Raw genomic sequence first — 20001 nt, forward strand, 5'->3', positions numbered from 1 at the left:
TCGTAAGGAAAAAGAAAATCTTCTTTGTATCTATTAAATTTAATGAATTGACAAAAAAACATTACAGGCAGAGTTAATTACAATACTATCAACAAGATTTACTCAAAATAACCACCATTAGCATCGATCACAGCTTCAATTCTGCTTCGGAACCTCGAACAAGCTGATGCTACAGTCTCCCTGGGAAGGGCCGCAAAAACTGTTTTAATTTTATCCATTAACTGGGCTTTTGTATTACTGGAAGTGCGATTGGTGTCTTTTTCAACTGCGCCCCATACAAAATAATCCATGGGGTTAAGGTCTGGGGAGTTTGGAGGCCAAACATTTGGACTGGTGAAGTCGTAGAAATTTTCAGACAACCATTTTTGACTTTTCCCAGAGGTGTGGCAAGGGGCCGAATCCTGCTGCCATACATACGGCCTACCATTGGCTACCCTTGTTATCCAGGGCTTGACTACAGTTAGCAACTCCACGAACAAAGCCCGAATTCCAATGCCAGGGTTCTTCAACACCTGTTCCTGCAGATTTGCGAGGAATTCTGCTGTACGAACGCAATCAGATCGTCTGCTAGGGATCTTTCTTCTTGCTACATCCTCGTAGTCACCATTGCAAGTCTCTAGTTCATACCTGATTGTTTTTACTGTATTCAGGGAGCATTGGGCAGCAGTCGTAATATCCTTATTTTGATGGCGGGCACGAATCATCATGATACAAGTTATTCTCTTCCATGATTCAGGTGGGTTCCAGCTATCCATCCTTTCTGACATCTTGTATATGAATGAAGAAGGGTCCAAACTTTTAAATGAAGAGAAGTGTGTGTTAATACATGTAACTTACGGAAAAATATAATTAATTATAAATATGTCAAATTTATCCCGAACACCCTGTAGTGGGATTTGAATCTCCATAGTCTGTTGGCTGGAGATCGGAGACTCAACACTCCCCTGGAGTCAAGAACGCCATACATTAGCCACAAGAGTGAATCAGTGATGAGGATGAACATGTTTTCACATCGGTAACCTGCAACACACACATACACACACACACACTCTAAAGAATAATTTTCGTTCTTCTCTCTTTTTTATTTTTCAACCGAATTAATTTGATGTCTAGGATAGGTGATATCTAACTTGTGTAAGCAATAGCGAATGTTCAGGAAGTCCCGTACGTAAATGATTCACGGAGAATGCCTTGTGTCGGCATTGTCCAGGAGTGAGAAACTCCTACTATCTTGAACGCTTTAGCCTCTACTTAACCTTCATATAACCTTCGTTGTTTTCATCGAGGCAGTCCGTGTAATTTTAATGTAATCAATTTGACAGGAGTCAGATACGCAGATAACATCGGTGGAGTAATACAAGAGAGAGAGAGAGAGAGAGAGAGAAAGAATGCAAAATTAGTAATGAAGAGTTCGTTTGTGCGTCATCCTCAAAGAACACCTGTGAACTTCGCGTGCACGTGTGTTAATTTTTCTAGTGGGTTACTTTAAGCCTAATTCCCATGCAAACGTGAATGCCTTTTAGTTTATTTTAAGTTTTCGGATAAAAATTTTATCATTTCTAATTTTAATTCGTCCGCAATATTCATCTACGAACTTTTTATTGTTATTATTATTTAGTTCGTTCAAATATATTTTACGGTTAATGTTTTGGACACACACACACACACACACATGACTGGTCTACTTTAATTAAATATATTTTATTAAAGAGAATTTTTTTTTTTTAAATAGAGCCCCTAAAAAACAAAACACGATTGTTAGGTTTAGACAAATATCTATTTATTTTTACTCCATAGAGTTTGGGGTAAAACATCTCGCTCTATAAAAAAAATAATTTGATTGGTTTCTGATGAATTTTATGTCATATCTTCCATTTTTACTTTTATAGATAAAATTTATCTTAGTAACAATAAAGTTAATTGAATATTTAAAATTTTACTTAAATATTTTAAATAATTTCTTAAAATTCTGAAAAAGTATAATACACCATTAAATATTGCATATCAGAATTGTATAATATGTCATGACAAAACTATGTCACATGGCTGTTACTTAATGTAAGAGTCTTATTTCATTGGTACGACTGTTACACATTCTGCAAGTTCGTTACAGTTTCAGACAAAATGACTTTCATTCAGGAAATTATTGTGAATTCCCTACCTGCTAATGGCTCCAAAGATCTGTTGTGTCGATTCGTTTTAGTCGTAGTTCTTAATAAATGTGTTCCGACATTGATCGTTCTCTTCTCAGTACTTACACAACCTTACCACGCGGAAGCGTCACTAGACATGCTGACGCCTTTTCTTCGCCTTCCCCAGACTGTGAGGCAGTTCACTCAAACTTGACCATCTGTGATCGTCGAAATCAAAGGCCGGCCCGCTGTGGAATCATTCGATTATCTGTAGTGTTTATCTTTGTCATCTTATCTCGTCAAATACTCCATTTAAGAGGAACAATAGTTTTTGTTCCCTCAAAGGAGTCCTGCAGAGCAACAGAAAAAAAAAAGGGGGGGGAGTAACGGTAATTTATTTAAAATTAATTGATACAATCAACAGATTTTTAAGGCTTTAAAAGAGAGCAATAGAACACGCAGAATATTATTCGTGCGCATTATGAATTAAAATTTTGAATAAATCTACACGATTAGTATCAAATAAATATCTTGTTCTTGTTAATACCGAAATATGCGATTTATTTTTAAAATGTCAGTTTCAGATATCGTCTTGTGTTATCTTTACTATGAAATCTAATTAGCATTGAACCGAACTTCAAAAACATCAAAAAAAAAAAAAAAAGTCATCAGAAACAGACGAAATTTCATTAAGTAGAGCACGCGCTGAAATGAACAAGACACAATGAAACGCATGCGTGAGTCATCGGTGTATTCATTGTTGCTCCGAACTTACAACAATCGTTCTTAGCCTTTTTTTGTTTGTTTTTTTAAACGAATAACCAATTTTAAGTGATCATAAGCTCCAAATGCCAGGTGGAGCTGTAGTCGCAAATGATTTCTAACACCGTGTGTCATAAAGGGTCTTCCGAAAAGATAGAAGTAGAAATTATACAAGCGTGGCGGCATTAGTTCGTACTAAAGACTCCAACGACCTCCTCCCATCAGGACAGATTGGCGGCACCTTTATATTTATCCAAGATACGGGAAATTATCATGGGAACGCACTCATCTGTGAAAACGTAACTCTAGCTCAGAGCAGACATTGTGGAGCCGATGCCACTATGCTTTTAACCTCGATGATACTCACCTTGATTATATTTACTAAAAAGAGAAGGAACCGCTGCCTGCTCATCCACAGTGCGAGAAACATAAATGCCTATTTGTACAGTTTTATGATTTCCCTGCAGTAGAACATGTGTTTCTCCGTAGGGGGGGGGCATATGGTTGTTCTAAGTAATGCGAGTTCAAACTACGTAAAGAGGCGCTGAACATGATAGAACGATGATGAAAGTACTTCATTATATATATATATTTTTTTTTTTCTTTTTTTTCCACGAGGATCTGGAATAAAAGACAGTAATAGTGCTTTCAATGAGATGGAGGTTGGAAAGAAAGATGAAATCTATTATACATCCTCTGTCCAAAAAGAAACCGATCTTTTCGAAAATAGAAGAAACTAGTGGCGCCACCTGTTGTATCTTTTTGTTGTCGAAAGCGGCAACCTTCATTAGTGTTGTGTCAACTTTTTATGACATTTGTTTCATTAGAAGCCAAGTTATAGTGCCAAGAGCGACAGTGTGTTTTGATGAACGGTCGGTCGTCATGATATTCATGCCGTACGCGACGAATTCTCGCTATTAATCGCTTCACAACTTCGAGATAAAACTCGCCATTGACCATTTGGCCAGGCGGAACGAATTCTTTGTGGATAATGCCCTTGGAATCGTAGAAACAAATCAGCATTGTCTTTACTTTTGACTTCTCCAAGTGACTTTTTTTTCGGATGCTTCTCTTCTGGTGGTCTCCACTCAGCACTCTGTTTCGGGCTCATACTCAAAACAGCACGTTTCGTCACCAGTAACGATCGTTTCAAGGAAGTTTAAGCCCTTACGAGCGGTTTTAATGAGTTCCTTGCAGTGTTCAATTCGATACATTTTTTGGTCGTCGGTCAACTTGTGGGGAACAAATCGCGAATTCAATTTACGAAGGCCCAAATTCTCGGTCAAAATGTTGTGCACAGTTGATTTTGGAATCCCCAATTCATCTTCAATCAATCTCACGGACGATTTCGGGGTTTTCTTTGATGAAATCACGACTTTTTGGATGTTAACTTCGCTCAGTCCAGTTTTTGGACGGCCAGGTTTTCCATCGTCCTCAAGCGTCTCACGACCACTTTGAAATCGCTTAAACCACTCGTAAACTTGAGTACGGGATAAGCATTCATCACCGTATGTTTTTTGAAGCATTTGATGCGTTTCGGTAAAACGTTTACCAAGTCGGCTCGCAGCTCTCTGTTTGAAACTCATTTTCCGACTGTTCGTCAAAACACATCCTCACTCTTGGCACTATAACTCGGCTTCTAATGAAACAAATGTCATAAACAGTTGACACAACACTAATGAAGGTTGCCGCTTTCGACAACAAAAAGATACGACAGGTGGCTCCACTAGTTTCTTCCATTTTCGAAAAGTTCGGTTTCTTTATGGACAGAGGGTGTAGGTTGTAAAGTTTCACTGTTCCAGCGAATAAAAACAAATATCTAACAAATAAAGGATTAGGGTGGGTTGAGTTGAAAACGGAAAAAGAGAAAAGCCAATATATTATGTCTGTTAACTGAGTGTTTATCTGGCCAGGCCTTGCCTATGTCTCCGTGTATTTTGGTTGGGAAAGTCCCAGGATTCCAATCTCACAAAGGAGCCTTTCTAGACTTTTACGGCTGAAGCTAAGTTTAGGCAGAGTTTAAAGGGGTTTAATTCTCGTCTATCATACGACAGTAGTACGACAAACTCAGATTTTTTATCTCGTAAAGCAAACTATACAGAAGAACCCATGGTCTTATGTGCTTTACCATAACTTCAAACAACACAAACCAAATTCTTGTAAACCAGACAAATGACCAGTAAGAACATAGGTAGTTGATCCAACATAACTTACTTGCCTCTTAGCCTCAACCTTCTTAGTATAAAAACCCCAAGTGCTTCGCCTTACTTAGTTCACTGAGTATGTACACAGTTACACCTAAAATATTGTTTGAGAGAGAGAGAGAGAGAGAGAGAGAGAGATTTACTATGTCGGAAACACTAGGATTTAGCAAGAGAAACAGTGTTATCAGATAGTATCTCCTCTAGGCTAATCTGACTTACAGGAGTAGGTTATTACATTAGTGACAAAGGCTTTTTGGATTCATTTCGGAATATATATATATATATATATATTTTTTTTTTTTTATTTTTTTTTTTTATTTCATTTCTTTCTTCCAATATTTAGGCAGAAGGAAGTGCCCACCATTTCTGAAGTGCTGGGTGGTGTGGAAGAAGACAACACACCTCAGAACTGCCCGTATGTATAAGACCTCAATGTCATAGCGGCACCTTACTCTGTAAATAATGTTGTTAACGTGCGTGTGTGTGTGTGTGTGTGTGTGTGTGTGTGTGTGCGTGCGTTTTCCTGAAAGTTGACGCCCAAATCCACCATCACCACTCTGATGGTTTGTTTCTGCTTTATGAGATTCTTTAGTTTGTATTTTGAGAAAGTTTATTTTAAAATAGATGTTAAGGTATTAAGGTTACTGTTGCCATCGATGTTCCATCTACGACGCGAAGATGAGTTAGCCATTATCATATATATCATATATATGATATATGATATATATGATAATTTTACAGCTTCCATCCGTTTGAATCACACACATAACGCATAACGCTGCTGTTAAGATGAGTGAAGCAAAAATGCTTTTCATATTCCCCTTTGTCTGTAATGGAAGTTATTTGGGAAAGGGAGTTTTGTGAGCTTTAAGCTCGCCCTCTGGAGGCAGTTGTATTAAGTATGATCATCTGGGAGTAGAATAGCCTTCGGTCTTTTGTATTTGTAATAATCTGTTTCATTGTAATTGACAGCTTGTAAGATTAGCGAGTTTGTGAACTTGACTTGGCGAAGAATTTTTCTGCGAGATCGTGGAGAGGGGAGGAGATGTATGGAATGCCGGTTTCTCGATGAATCTGTGAATTCCTGATAAACGAATCATCCTTAGGCACTTTTGGATTCTTTGTAGTTTTGAAATGTTTGATAGTGAAGTGTGACTACTGGTGAGGTGTAGGTAATAACTGGACGTATAACCATTTGGTAAAGTAGTAATTTATTTTATAAATTCAGTTACTTTTGTGGTTGACCATTGGGTAGAGTTGAGCTATTACTTTGGATGTCTTGGAGCCAATGAGATTGATGTTTGTTAAAAAGGAGTTTCTTATCCAGTAGTACCCCAAGATATTTGGTCTCTGATTGCCATGGGAACTTTTGATCAGAGAGCAAGATGTCTTCTTTAAGTCAGACCTTTATTCTAGAGAATAACATGGCTGAGCTTTTGAGGGGGTTTACTTGAATCCTCCAGTTCGTGAACCATTTTTCTAGTGCGTTGATACTTCCTTGGAGTCTACTGATTGCCAGGTGAGGGTTGAGAGACCTTGCTAGAATAGCGGTGTCGTCGGCATAAAGGGAGTGGTTGTTCTTGAATTTAAAGGGATGTCTGATACCTAAATTGTGAACAGTAGTGGGGACAGAAGGGAACCTTGAGGTACTCCAGCTAGAATTTTGCGCCTTGATGAAACAATTCCGTTAAGCTTTACTTGCATGTATCTTTCGCTAAGGTATGAGTTGATAAGTTTTACTAGCTTAATTGGGATTTTGTTTTCAATAAGTCTGAAGATAAGGCATTGATGCCAGACCTTATCCAATTCCTTGGCAACGTCCAAGAACACAGTAGTAGTGTGGAAGTGCCAGTTAAAACCATGGATGATGTGTTCTGTTAATCGGCGAATTTGTTGCACTGTGAGCCTTGCGAAAACCAAATTGCTGATTTGGGATTATTTTATGTTTGTCCACTGCTAGTTGTAGTCTTGTTAGGATGACTTTTTCTGTTATTTTGCCAAGGCAGAAAAGAAGACTGATGGGCCTGTAGCTTTGGGGGAGTGGTGGGTTATTACCAGGCTTTTTCAGAGGGATGATGTCAGCAGTTTTCCAAGCTGTAGGAAAGTACTGGCATGTTAATATGGAATTGGTTATATTAAGTAGATGAATTATGGCCTTCCTTGAGAGTAGTTTTATTATTCTATTGGTGATGCCATCGGGACCAGGAACCTTTTTTTTATTCTTCAATTGGGATATAATTTTGATTATTTCTGTTGGAGCGGTGGGGGTGATGAGATCTGGATTATCCTTAGGCCGTCTTAAGGCTTTTCTGACTTGACGATGAACTTTATAAATGAGACTAATATTTAAGTTTTCGTAAGATGGGCTGCATTGATTTTCCAGATTGTCAATTAGGGCTTCTACTTTTTGTTCATCTGAGTGTGCAATTCCATGTTTAGTCTTCATAGGGGGAAGGAGTTGTCTTTTGGTACGTAGAGTTTTTCAGAAATTTCCAGATGGAGTTATCTTCTGGGTTGATTTCCGTAAGTTTAGATTCCCATTCAGAATTCCTATGTTTCTGGAGAGCTTCTCGAACCTGTCTGTTCAGGTTGTTTAAGATTGTTTTGTGGTATCGCTTTCTGGCTTTGTTCTTAGGCCTAATCAGGTCCATTATCTCTTCCGGAATCCGACTGGAAGACAGTGGTTTGCGTGACTGATGCTATTGCTTTGTTAATTTGTTTTGTTAGGTTGCTTACAGCTAAGTCTATTTCTTCTTTTTTGCGAATGACAGGAGGTGAGCCGATGTACTCTGGTAGAAACTTAGAGAGCCTATCCCATGCTATAAAAGAGTATTGAGGAGAGAAAGCTGATCCTGGGTACCTAGCTTGAGTTGGATGGGGTTTATGATCTGAAGTAAGTTCTTCTAATGTCTCCAGCTGATATTGATAGCTGATGTTTTTGAGGATGACTATGTTTAGTACATGCGAACTTTCTGATGGGCTGTAGCTGGTGGGAGGGCTCGGTAGGTCCAGCTACCATTGATGAGTTGAATGACGTGTTGTTAAATAAAATACGGCATTTGGAGTTGATTGACGAACTGAACCAAGCTGTATGTTCGGAGTTGAGGTCTCCTGCTATAATTATGGAATCCGTGGAGCCGAGGATGGAGTCTGGTATGTAAGTAAAGCCCTTTCTAAAAATTAAGGCGATCCCCAGGACAATTCCCTAAGAGCGGCCGAAAGATCGCCCAACTCAGTGACGTCCCCCCATCACTGAGCAGAACCGCTCATATTCCAGGGAAAAGCATCCACCGATAAGGCCCCTCACGGGCCACGCTGGAGAACACCCTACCCAGAGACTCAAAATGCTCTCTCAGGGCAAACTCCCCCGAAATCTAAGCCCCCTCACCGGGAGCAAAATTCCGGAAGAAACCTAAGAAAGCAAAACTCTCTAAACTCTGCGTCCCATTTTAGTTGCCTCTTACGACATGCATGGGCTACAGTAGCGCTATTCTTATCCCGGCCACCACACGGAGCCCGAGGATGGAGTTTAAATTCGATGGTGGAATGCTGGGAGGATTGTACACAAGTATAACTGTTTGTGAATTACTTGTAATTAGTAGATGATTTTTGATACAGTGTAAGAATATCACTCAATTTCTTATTAATTAAATTAAATATAACCCGCATTACCTTTGCATTTTGAGAAGATTTTATATATTAACAAACATTTTTAATAAACTAAGAAAACTAAATCAAATTAAGTATCCAAATCAAAGTTTTTGATATTATGTTGCAACATCCGAACCCTTGCTACCTTGCTTTATAGTACATCATGAAACACGTGATCGCATAACTTTCCATCTATTGATAATGCGGTCATTTTAATATTCCCACTTTTTTGACTATTGTAAATTGCGAGTCATCCTCAGAGGGCACCTCTAAGTTAAGTGGGTATGTGTCGGAATTTTTCTCACGGTCTACGACTACAGTTTATTCCCCAGCCAATCAATGTGTGGGCGCTCATTGCTCGGAGATATGTGATGGCATTTTATTGCGATTTCGTGCCGACTATTTGCGATGTATGACTTAGTCTATAACAAACAATGGCCGCTAGTAAGCCTATTGTTCCCGTACATTAGCACATTTCCGGGTCTAAGTGAAGAGTTTTTAAAACATCAAGGCTACGTGGAATAATTAAAATCGCATTTTATTATTGCCCGGTGTGAAGGGAGAGTCGCTCTGATATCGAGCAAGGTGGGAGAAAAATAGTTTAATCTGTGACTCAACTACTCTCACCAAGGACACGGCAACTGCTATTGTTTCGCCCCATTTAATAAATTTTCCCGTCCCTCCCTTATCTGCTGTTGATCTGTTCGCCTTCAATTAGAATGGGTGATTGTGTTTTTTTTCCCAAACTGGATTGTGGTCAGGTTTGAATCCGCTGTGTGTGTGTGTGTGTGTGTGTGTGTGTGTGTGTGTGTGTGTGTGTGTGTGTGTGTGTGTGTGTGTGTGTGTGTGTGTGTGTGTAGAAGACGAAATCTTCATAATAGAAACGTGTTTTCATTGATGAGGTACTTAACAAAAGAATTGTTGCTCTCCTACGCCATCTCGTGATTATATTTTTAAAGCCTTGATCATTCTCATTGTTAATCCAGGCACGCGGTTGCATTTTTCATGTGTGGATGGCTATACAGAGAATTTAACTCTACGTTTATCACGTGATGCTCAGAATGGAAACTAAACAACATAGCGCAGCCAGAAATAGGGAAATAGATTATCTCCCTCCAGACCCCCCCCCACACACAATTTTTTTTCACTCATTGGAGAGTTTCTCTTTTTTTTTCTTTTGTTTTTCGCAACATTTTTTCTCGTTTTTTTCCCTTTTGTTGAAATTTTTTTTTCTAACTTTATTTTACATTTTTTTCTGATTGAAGAACTATTGTTAGAAAAATTAGAAATGACACTCACAATATAAAAAAAAAAAAAAAAATTAAATAAATTTCATTTGATTTACATTTTAATACAAGTTTAAAATTAAGCTATAAAAATTTCATTTTCCCCGTATAATATTAAATAGTTTCGATGCATTATTTGACCAAGATGGACAATGATATTATATTTCATTGTCCATCTTGACAACAGCTGCAAAAGTAGCTCAGAGCAAGCACTATGACTTAATAATAAGATGCTTGCCAGTACAGTACTGCTGTACTACCTGGGAATTCGCCTTTAAGCACAGATATAAGGATAGTGATTTCAACTGTTCAAGTGATTTGTTCCATCACTACATCAAGTATACAGCTTGTTCATTTTAATAAATTTGAATTCTTTCTGGAGATCGTTCATTAAAACTGCAGTTTCGCCTCTTTGACAGTACAAGGATAGAATTAAAGCTTTAAAAAATAAAACTTTAAACTTTAAAAATTATGAAATTTAAACTACCGGCATTGAATAACAAAGCCACCGGTTAGCATACAGGCAAAACAAAAACTAACGCTACAGCAGAACAGACGCGGCGTCTGAGACGCAAATGTTGTTAAAATGTATTTATTATTATTTTTTTTTAATCTGAATAAATCACTACAGATATCGATATTTAGTATCGAACAATGCGACTCCATGGTTATACAAATTAATGGTATCCATGATATTGATATACGATTAAAGGTTATGAATAATAATTTATGATATATATTATATTTAAAACGCACACGCACGCACGCACGCGCGCACGCACGCACACACACACACACACACACACACACACACACACACACACACACACACACACACACACACACACATTTGTATTGATACAAAGAGCACTTGCAAAATCTGTGCTTGTACTTGAGCAATTGGTCAAGAAAGCTTTACGAACAAGAACGAAATGGCGGCACTTGTCTGCCATGCTCTCTCCCCAATGCCTTCGAAAATGATTGTGTGTTTTACTTTGGATTTAAATGATCAACTAAGACTATGAGACCAATGTATTATGTCTATAAGCTGAACATGTATTGCTCTGGTCGTTTTGTCTGTTCTTCCGAGTTTTCAGAAGAGAAAAACTCCATCACTTTTTAAAGGTTCACAGCATTCCAATGCATGTCTTCCAAACCTAAGCACATTATTGATGCCAAGTGAGCTAAGGAGGCTCCTCAAAATCATTGATAGTCATGAGTTGAGCTTCAGGAACGGCTAAGGATGGAGACCAACTGCTCATTGATTTCAAAATTAGGGCTCTAAGAGTTCCTTGCTTCCTTTAGGAAGAAAAAGGCTTTGGGGGGGGGACATATTTATAGTGTTAGAAGTTGTACAGATGAGTAGTATCTTGAGTGGAAAAGGAAGTTTTTTTGAAGATGAACGGACCATGATTCTGATGTATTTTTCTGTAGAAAGGATACGAATCGTCATTCAACTCAAGCTCGATATCTTGCTCACCACAGTGGAGAATGACAGAATTTAGTGTTTTTTATGTCGATTATAGATCTAGAAGGGTTGAATCATTTGCATGGTGAAATGATTGTCAAATTAAGAAGAGGAACGAAACGTGCAAACAATTTCTTAGTCCTTTTAAATTGATCTCTCAGTATTTCTCTACACATATAATGAAAGATTCATCGGAGATAAGACATGCGAAGTATTACTTCGCACCAGACAGTTGCCATGGCAACAGTAGGTTCTGCTGATACTACAAAATTGTGTACTCTTCATCCTTAATAGCAGAAATGTTGTGTCTCAGTGGCAAGATGCATGCTATTGCTTTCAAAAGTTCTTTGTTTAAATGCATCCCCCCTAGAATATTATTTTATTTTAGTTGTGTGGTTGAAGAACGAATACGTACGATTTAAGCGGTGAATGGGGCCAAAGACTAGTTTATAAATACAAAAATGTTCACTTAAAAAACGTAGTAAGATCCTGCCCTACATACACATTTGAATAAAAGTAAATACGTTCTGTTATTGTAAGGTCAATAGCTTGGGTTTTATCTTTGTGATGTTAGTTAAGATACTCGAGGATGGAGAAAAAAAGTTGATTTCACCATAAAGATGTCCAAGAGCCGATTAATGGTTCTGTTTGTTTGTTCAAACGATAGATAGCGGTCTCCACACAAGAGAAATTTCACCTGTAGGCTCCAAGAGTTCTTATTCCCAGGGCTATGTGATCGGTTATAATTACTGCTCCGAGAAATTGGCACAGATCTCGTTGTCTAAGTGGTCCACCACGTATGCGCAATGACCTTCGACCCCTACGCTCTCCCCGAATGGATAAAAGAAGTTTACATTGGGTTCCAGAGGGGATGAACTGGGTCCAACGTGACTAGTGAAGTGGAAAATTGGACCATTGGATGGACGCAAGCACAAAAAAATAAGGGAAAATACATTGGGAATGCCTTAGGGAGGAAAATCGAAACTAAGGAATATGTGTCAATAATACCAATCATCGAGTCATCAAAAAGCGTTTAATTTATCAGTATTTATATTTATTAGAGACAGGGGAGAGGACCTCAGCATCAAAAAGTAATTTATCTTTTTTTTTCGGGGGAGGGGGGAAGATGAATTGACTTGGTAACAATATTTTCAGTGTTAAAAAACGAAAGAACTATTGATAATTAAATTATGTGAAATAATCTTTCATTTTTACATAATTCTATAAAAATATACCCCATTCACATCCTTTTATGATTTAATTGACACAAGAATTCAGCTCAATGAATACGGTACATTTTTCAATTGTCGGATTAGGCCTTTTATTGTTGCAACGATGAATTTATCAAATGAGTTTCTTTACTGTAGCAAGAATGAATTTTACAGGTACATTTCTTCCATTGTCGTAATTTGCATTTATCATGTATGTTTCCCATTGTTGTAATTTGCATTTATCATGTATGTTCTCCCATTGTTGCACGATGAATTTATCAAATGAGTTTCTTTACTGTAGCAAGAATGAATTTTACAGGTACATTTCTTCCATTGTCGTAATTTGCATTTATCATGTATGTTTCCCATTGTTGTAATTTGCATTTATCATGTATGTTCTCCCATTGTTGCACGATGAATTTATCAAATGAGTTTCTTTACTGTAGCAAGAATGAATTTTACAGGTACATTTCTTCCATTGTCGTAATTTGCATTTATCATGTATGATTCCCATTGTTGTAATTTGCATTTATCATGTATGTTCTCCCATTGTTGCACGATGAATTTATCAAATGAGTTTCTTTACTGTAGCAAGAATGAATTTTACAGGTACATTTCTTCCATTGTCGTAATTTGCATTTATCATGTATGTTTCCCATTGTTGTAATTTGCATTTATCATGTATGTTCTCCCATTGTTGCACGATGAATTTATCAAATGAGTTTCTTTACTGTAGCAAGAATGAATTTTACAGGTACATTTCTTCCATTGTCGTAATTTGCATTTATCATGTATGTTTCCCATTGTTGTAATTTGCATTTATCATGTATGTTCTCCCATTGTTGCACGATGAATTTATCAAATGAGTTTCTTTACTGTAGCAAGAATGAATTTTACAGGTACATTTCTTCCATTGTCGTAATTTGCATTTATCATGTATGTTTCCCATTGTTGTAATTTGCATTTATCATGTATGTTCTCCCATTGTTGCACGATGAATTTATCAAATGAGTTTCTTTACTGTAGCAAGAATGAATTTTACAGGTACATTTCTTCCATTGTCGTAATTTGCATTTATCATGTATGTTTCCCATTGTTGTAATTTGCATTTATCATGTATGTTCTCCCATTGTTGCACGATGAATTTATCAAATGAGTTTCTTTACTGTAGCAAGAATGAATTTTACAGGTACATTTCTTCCATTGTCGTAATTTGCATTTATCATGTATGTTTCCCATTGTTGTAATTTGCATTTATCATGTATGTTCTCCCATTGTTGCACGATGAATTTATCAAATGAGTTTCTTTACTGTAGCAAGAATGAATTTTACAGGTACATTTCTTCCATTGTCGTAATTTGCATTTATCATGTATGTTTCCCATTGTTGTAATTTGCATTTATCATGTATGTTCTCCCATTGTTGCACGATGAATTTATCAAATGAGTTTCTTTACTGTAGCAAGAATGAATTTTACAGGTACATTTCTTCCATTGTCGTAATTTGCATTTATCATGTATGTTTCCCATTGTTGTAATTTGCATTTATCATGTATGTTCTCCCATTGTTGCACGATGAATTTATCAAATGAGTTTCTTTACTGTAGCAAGAATGAATTTTACAGGTACATTTCTTCCATTGTCGTAATTTGCATTTATCATGTATGATTCCCATTGTTGTAATTTGCATTTATCATGTATGTTCTCCCATTGCTGCACGATGAATTTATCAAATGAGTTTCTTTACTGTAGCAAGAATGAATTTTACAGGTACATTTCTTCCATTGTCGTAATTTGCATTTATCATGTATGTTTCCCATTGTTGTAATTTGCATTTAGCATGTATGTTCTCCCATTGTTGCACGATGAATTTATCAAATGAGTTTCTTTACTGTAGCAAGAATGAATTTTACAGGTACATTTCTTCCATTGTCGTAATTTGCATTTATCATGTATGTTTCCCATTGTTGTAATTTGCATTTATCATATTTGTTCTCCCATTGTTGTAATTTGCATTTATCATGTATGTTTTCATATTATTGTAATTAGCATTTACCATATATGTTCTTCTATTGTTGTAATTTGCATTAATCCTGTATATACTTCCGTTGTTCTAATTAGCATTTATCATATATGTTCTCCAACCGTTGTAATTTACATTTATCATGTTTATAAATACAAAATACATTAGGAATTTGACATTGTTAACAACTGTATATTCTTCCGTTGTTGTAATTAGCATATATCACGTATGTTCTTCCGTTGTTGTAATTTGCAGTTATCATGTATGTTCTTCCATTGTTGTAATATACATTTATGAAGATAATTTCTTACAATGCTGCAATATTTCTTTTATAAAAATTGTTTATCCGATTCTCTAAACGTGGTCTCCAAACTTTTTTTGATCGCGTACCTCAAAGACAGAAAAAATAAATAGCGCGTACCCCCAATTGATTGAGCAAAAATCTATTGTAATAAGTATTATAAGAAGAAAACATGCCTTGTATCATCATATAATAATTAAAAACAATGGATATTTTTACACATTATTTTTATTATTAACAGCTTACAAACATATTTATAACAAGATTTAATGTGAACAATGCCTTGCATTTCTTTCATAATTTCTTGAAATTCTAGTTTGATGGTTTCTGATACTGCGACACGTTGCTTCTTTAAATTATCTGCAATGATTTCTATACGTCTACCAATAGTATTTGCTGATAAGGGAATACATTTTAGTTTATCTGCATATTCTTTTCCATGGATTATTTCTACCATTTTTATGGCGGTTGGGAGTACAAGTGTTTCCCCAATGGTGTGTGGCTTTTGCAATTAAGAATGCAACCTCAAGAGATGCCTCTAAATATTTATAGTTAATTTTAATGAATTTTTTAAGTTGTTGGATTGAGAATTACGTCTTCAAACATCGTTCAAACAATTGTAAAGATTTGTGTTCATGTTCGGGATGTTTAGTTTTTAAGTGTCTTACTAATAATGATGGTTTCATACTTCCATTACGTAGCGTCTCATGACACAATACACATGTAGAACGAAGTTCATTGTTGACTATCGTCGATGTAAATCCCCATTTCAAGTAGTCTTCTTGATAATTTCGAACTTTCTTGGGCAAGTTTTTGTTAAGTTTCAGATTACTGTTTTTATCACTTAATTTGACTGATAACGAACTAGTTTGAATGGAAGAATCAATCCTATCTTTTCCTTGTTGTTCGTCTGATGTAGAAGGACTATCATAATTATCTTCAATTCGCGGTTTCTTTAGAGGAAATGTTTTTAACCATTTATCCATTTTGTGAGGGTTAATTTGTAAAATTTAAATAATTCATTTACTATTGATAATATCAAACACTTTTAAAAAATGTAAGCAATTTTGATAATATTAATTCACTCTTTCTAGTGTAAGCGTAAAAGTAAGCACAAAAAAGGGTTGGAATTGCACAGAAACAATATAGACTAAAAATCGTTAAACTTACCACTAATAGTCAAATAATTAATACAACTATGGTGTCATCGGTAGATAGCAGGATAACTAAGCAATTTTCCTTCTCTAGTTGGGCTTTTCAACACTAGGATACTCTACAAACAATGGCAATGATAAGAAGTAAGAGATTTACTCCCTAGTTTTAAAAAACATGACAGCTTTGCCACTTTGCCATGTGTGCAAAGTCGGCCAATGTGCGCTACTCGCAAATTTAAGTTTACAGGATCTTTATAACGTCTTTGTCTACGGATACATTTTAATTGATGAAAGAAAGTAATATTCTTTATCTTTAATTAATTATTTAATTTTTTTCCTATCCATATAAAACTTTTTTGACGTATCCCCCACGTATCGACTCGCGTATCCCCTGGGGTACGCGTACCACACTTCGGAGACCACTGCTCTAAAACAGTCCTGTTTGCTTCTTCCATAATTTAACTAAACCACAAGAATATATTATAAACAATACGACATTTGGGCTAATGAATAGGGTAAGTTTTCTATTGTTGCAATAATGCATTTATCACGAACGCTAAATGTCCCCATATATTTCCATTACTCTGTTTTAACAAATGAGTAGTAGATTTCCTGTTTTTTTCGAAACAGACTCGAAATTCTGATGGAATATTCATCAGTACTGATTTACGAACGAGTCAAACTCGCTAGCCGACTTCTGTTTGCCGCTTCGGTGTAGAATATTCGTGCAAAGGGGGGGGGGGGGGGTTTGAGAAAAAAAAAAAGAAAGAAAGAAAAGAAAAAGCAGGTGTTAAAGATAGATGCATATTCAAGTGTGAAGTGGTAGTTAAATAGGAAGCAACTAAGAAGATGCATCCCCCCCTCCCCCCTGGGGTTATGTTGTAATTCGGTATCCCGAGGAGAATTCGAGAGAGCTTGGTCGTGACTGAGGGGGAAGAATAATAATAGGAAGGAGCAGTGAAGATTTCTAGTAAAACACGTTCAAATTTTTCTCGCTATAGTTTCTCTCCATTGTGTAAAGAAATCTCATTACTGGTGTTGTAAGGACAGGTGCTTTATAGAAAGGAGTGTCTTGGAAATTTCTGATGTCATTCTCGGTTCTGAATGATATCGTTTTGATTTTTTTTTTTTTTTTTAATTTTAGAAACTCGTCAGTTTTCACTAAAAAAAAAGGATAAAAATTACAAATTTTGATTTTATGAAAATTGAAATGATTAATGTCTGAGATTTTTGATTACTAAATTAAAAAAAATAAATAAATAAATTACACGTTTAAAAATCTAAAATGGTTATTTTAGATTTTTTTCCAACCCTTGCGGTTAATAAAATATTATTTTTTGATATCCCTAAATTACTAAAATTAAAAATATTCCGAAACTTAATACACACACACACACACATGCATATTAATAGATAAATTCTACAACCCCGAGACTTCTTCAGTTGTAGTGAAAACAAACCAATAATAGAAAAAGCAAACAAAACCAGTTAGTTCACTACAACTCAACGAGAGCAGGAATTAACCCACTTCTAACCTTGTCCTCTGCAAAAAAAAAAAAAACTGAGGAATTTATCGTACTCATTAAAATTATTTTAATTATTATAAACAGGCGTCATATGTAATGATATTAAGCAAGTCTAATCGGTGATATCTGTCTAAGAGAAACAGTTGCGATTATAACATTCATGGGTTTCTGGTTTCAGGCTACAACACCTTCAAATGAAATGTCTACCATTTGGTTTGACTCCGAATAATACTTATACCTTCTTTCTTCTCTCCTACCCATTCGAGTTAATGGTTTTTAAATTTCTTACAGTCGCCATCATCTCCTTATGTTTTAGGCTCAATGGCTAAGGTTAACTATAACGTCTTGGCTTCATAAAAATCTAATAAACCTAATTATGATGAATCGGTTTCCTCTCTACAGAGTGGGCGTGTAAGGTTTTTCTTCCTAGTTTATCTGGGGGGGGGGGGGGTTCCTCCCGCAAGCAGGCAAACCGGCAAACCGGCCCCGTGAACACGCATGAATGCAATCAGGAATACTTAAGTCCCAGCCATAGGTCTGATTCGTCAGCTATGCCGGTCCCGAGCCAGGATTTTTTTTTGGGGGGGGGGGGGGGCAATTGAAATGGTGCCGTACTACTTCCCCGTAAAAGAGGCCTCATAAATAAATAGGTAAACAAATATATAAATAAACTCATTGTGAGCTGAAAAACTGCTATGATGGTTTTTCGCCTCTAAGACGGGATTTGAACCCCCAGGTCTTGCCAACCATAAAGCATTTAAAACATTTGCATCTCTTGATTTTTTTTAAAAAATTGCAGACATTTTTCAACCTTTGTCATCTTTATTTCTAGTATTTATCCAAAATTTCCTTATAGTAGTGAAAAGGTTTCAGTTATAAACATTCCGGCAATTAAACAAAAGTATATATATACAGTACTTCACTAGAACCTTTGCTTTTTTAAAAAAAAAAAAAAAAAAGACTTCTTTTTATTGTCAGTAGATGGTGCCACCATATTGTTATATTAACAAAGTATGCACGCTTTGCAGGTAAAGCGATATAGCAAATCGTGGACAGCAATTTTAAAGGTTAAGGAAATGGAAGGGGAAGCAAAGATGAGGGAAAAACCGAGTCTCGAGGTGATCTGCTGCGTTTTACAACATTTTAAACTAGTTTTATCAAGTATTATTAAGGCGGTGGCGTTGTTTTCGGAATTACAGTGCGAGCGGTCAAGCAAGCCGTGGGTGGTCTTGCTGTAAGCGAAATGGCTTGTTTCGTATTCCGTGAATGGATGGCGAGAAGAGTAATAGTAGCGTTGAGCGCCGTCTAGCGGACGTGGCAAAGCCATTCCTCTTTGCGACGGTTATGGCGAATGTCCATTAATAAAACTGATTACACTCTAGAATAATTAATCAGAAACATTTGGGTGGCCTCGTTATACCACCCGAACTTTCAAATATAAATCCACACGTTTATTTAAAACCATTTAGGCCGTAATTATCCCAGTAATTATCGCTTAAGTGCTTAAAGGTCACCCTAACTTTTTCTAATTAGTGCACACAGCCTGATACTTTTTTTTTTTAATGAAGTAAAAACAAACAGCTGAGAAATTTTTCTTTTCTGCTCCGCTCATTGGCCGACACTATCAAGAACGGTAAGGACGAGAACCAAACGGTAGACGTTTCATTTGAAAGTGGCGAAACGTCAAACCTTCTTGAGTTTACTGTAAAATTACGTGATAAATTTTAGAAAAGGAAGATTGTCCATAAAATTAGAAATAATTCTATGAAAAATCGTATCCATTGATAACGGATCGCCAGAGATTTCGACTTCAAGTTCTGTCTGTTATAGCAATGTGCAACCAAGAGATAGTAAGAGAGAACTAAATATGGAAATCTACGATAGTGCAAACTCTCACGAATAACTACTTGTTCTTTTTTTCGCAAAACTTCCATTTCATGGATCAAACTGAATTTTCAGATTTCAAAAATGCAGTTCACAGTTTTGCTGAGGCACTGAGTACAGTCATGTGCTAACTATAACCGATCGGTTACAGACTTCGAGAAAAACCTTTTAGATGAAGAGTAATTTGCTACGTCAATTGTTCTCAGTCATTTCAATTCAACATTCAGAATATCTGGTACTGGGCTCATTTTCCCACTGAACATTGGATGTTGGATTCATATCATAGCGGCTTCCTAAACTGAAATGTTTAACGATTAATAACTGCCAGATCAGTAATTTCTTCCAAGTGGATCTGAGGTTTATTTATAGTAGACTACGATCTTCATCTTGTATCTCAAAC

The sequence above is a fragment of the Typopeltis vanoorti genome, chromosome 9 (genome assembly GCF_054136105.1).
Source record: "Typopeltis vanoorti isolate ZY-2024b chromosome 9, IOZ_Tvanoo_1.0, whole genome shotgun sequence".
Taxonomy (NCBI): Eukaryota; Metazoa; Arthropoda; class Arachnida; order Uropygi; family Thelyphonidae; genus Typopeltis; species Typopeltis vanoorti.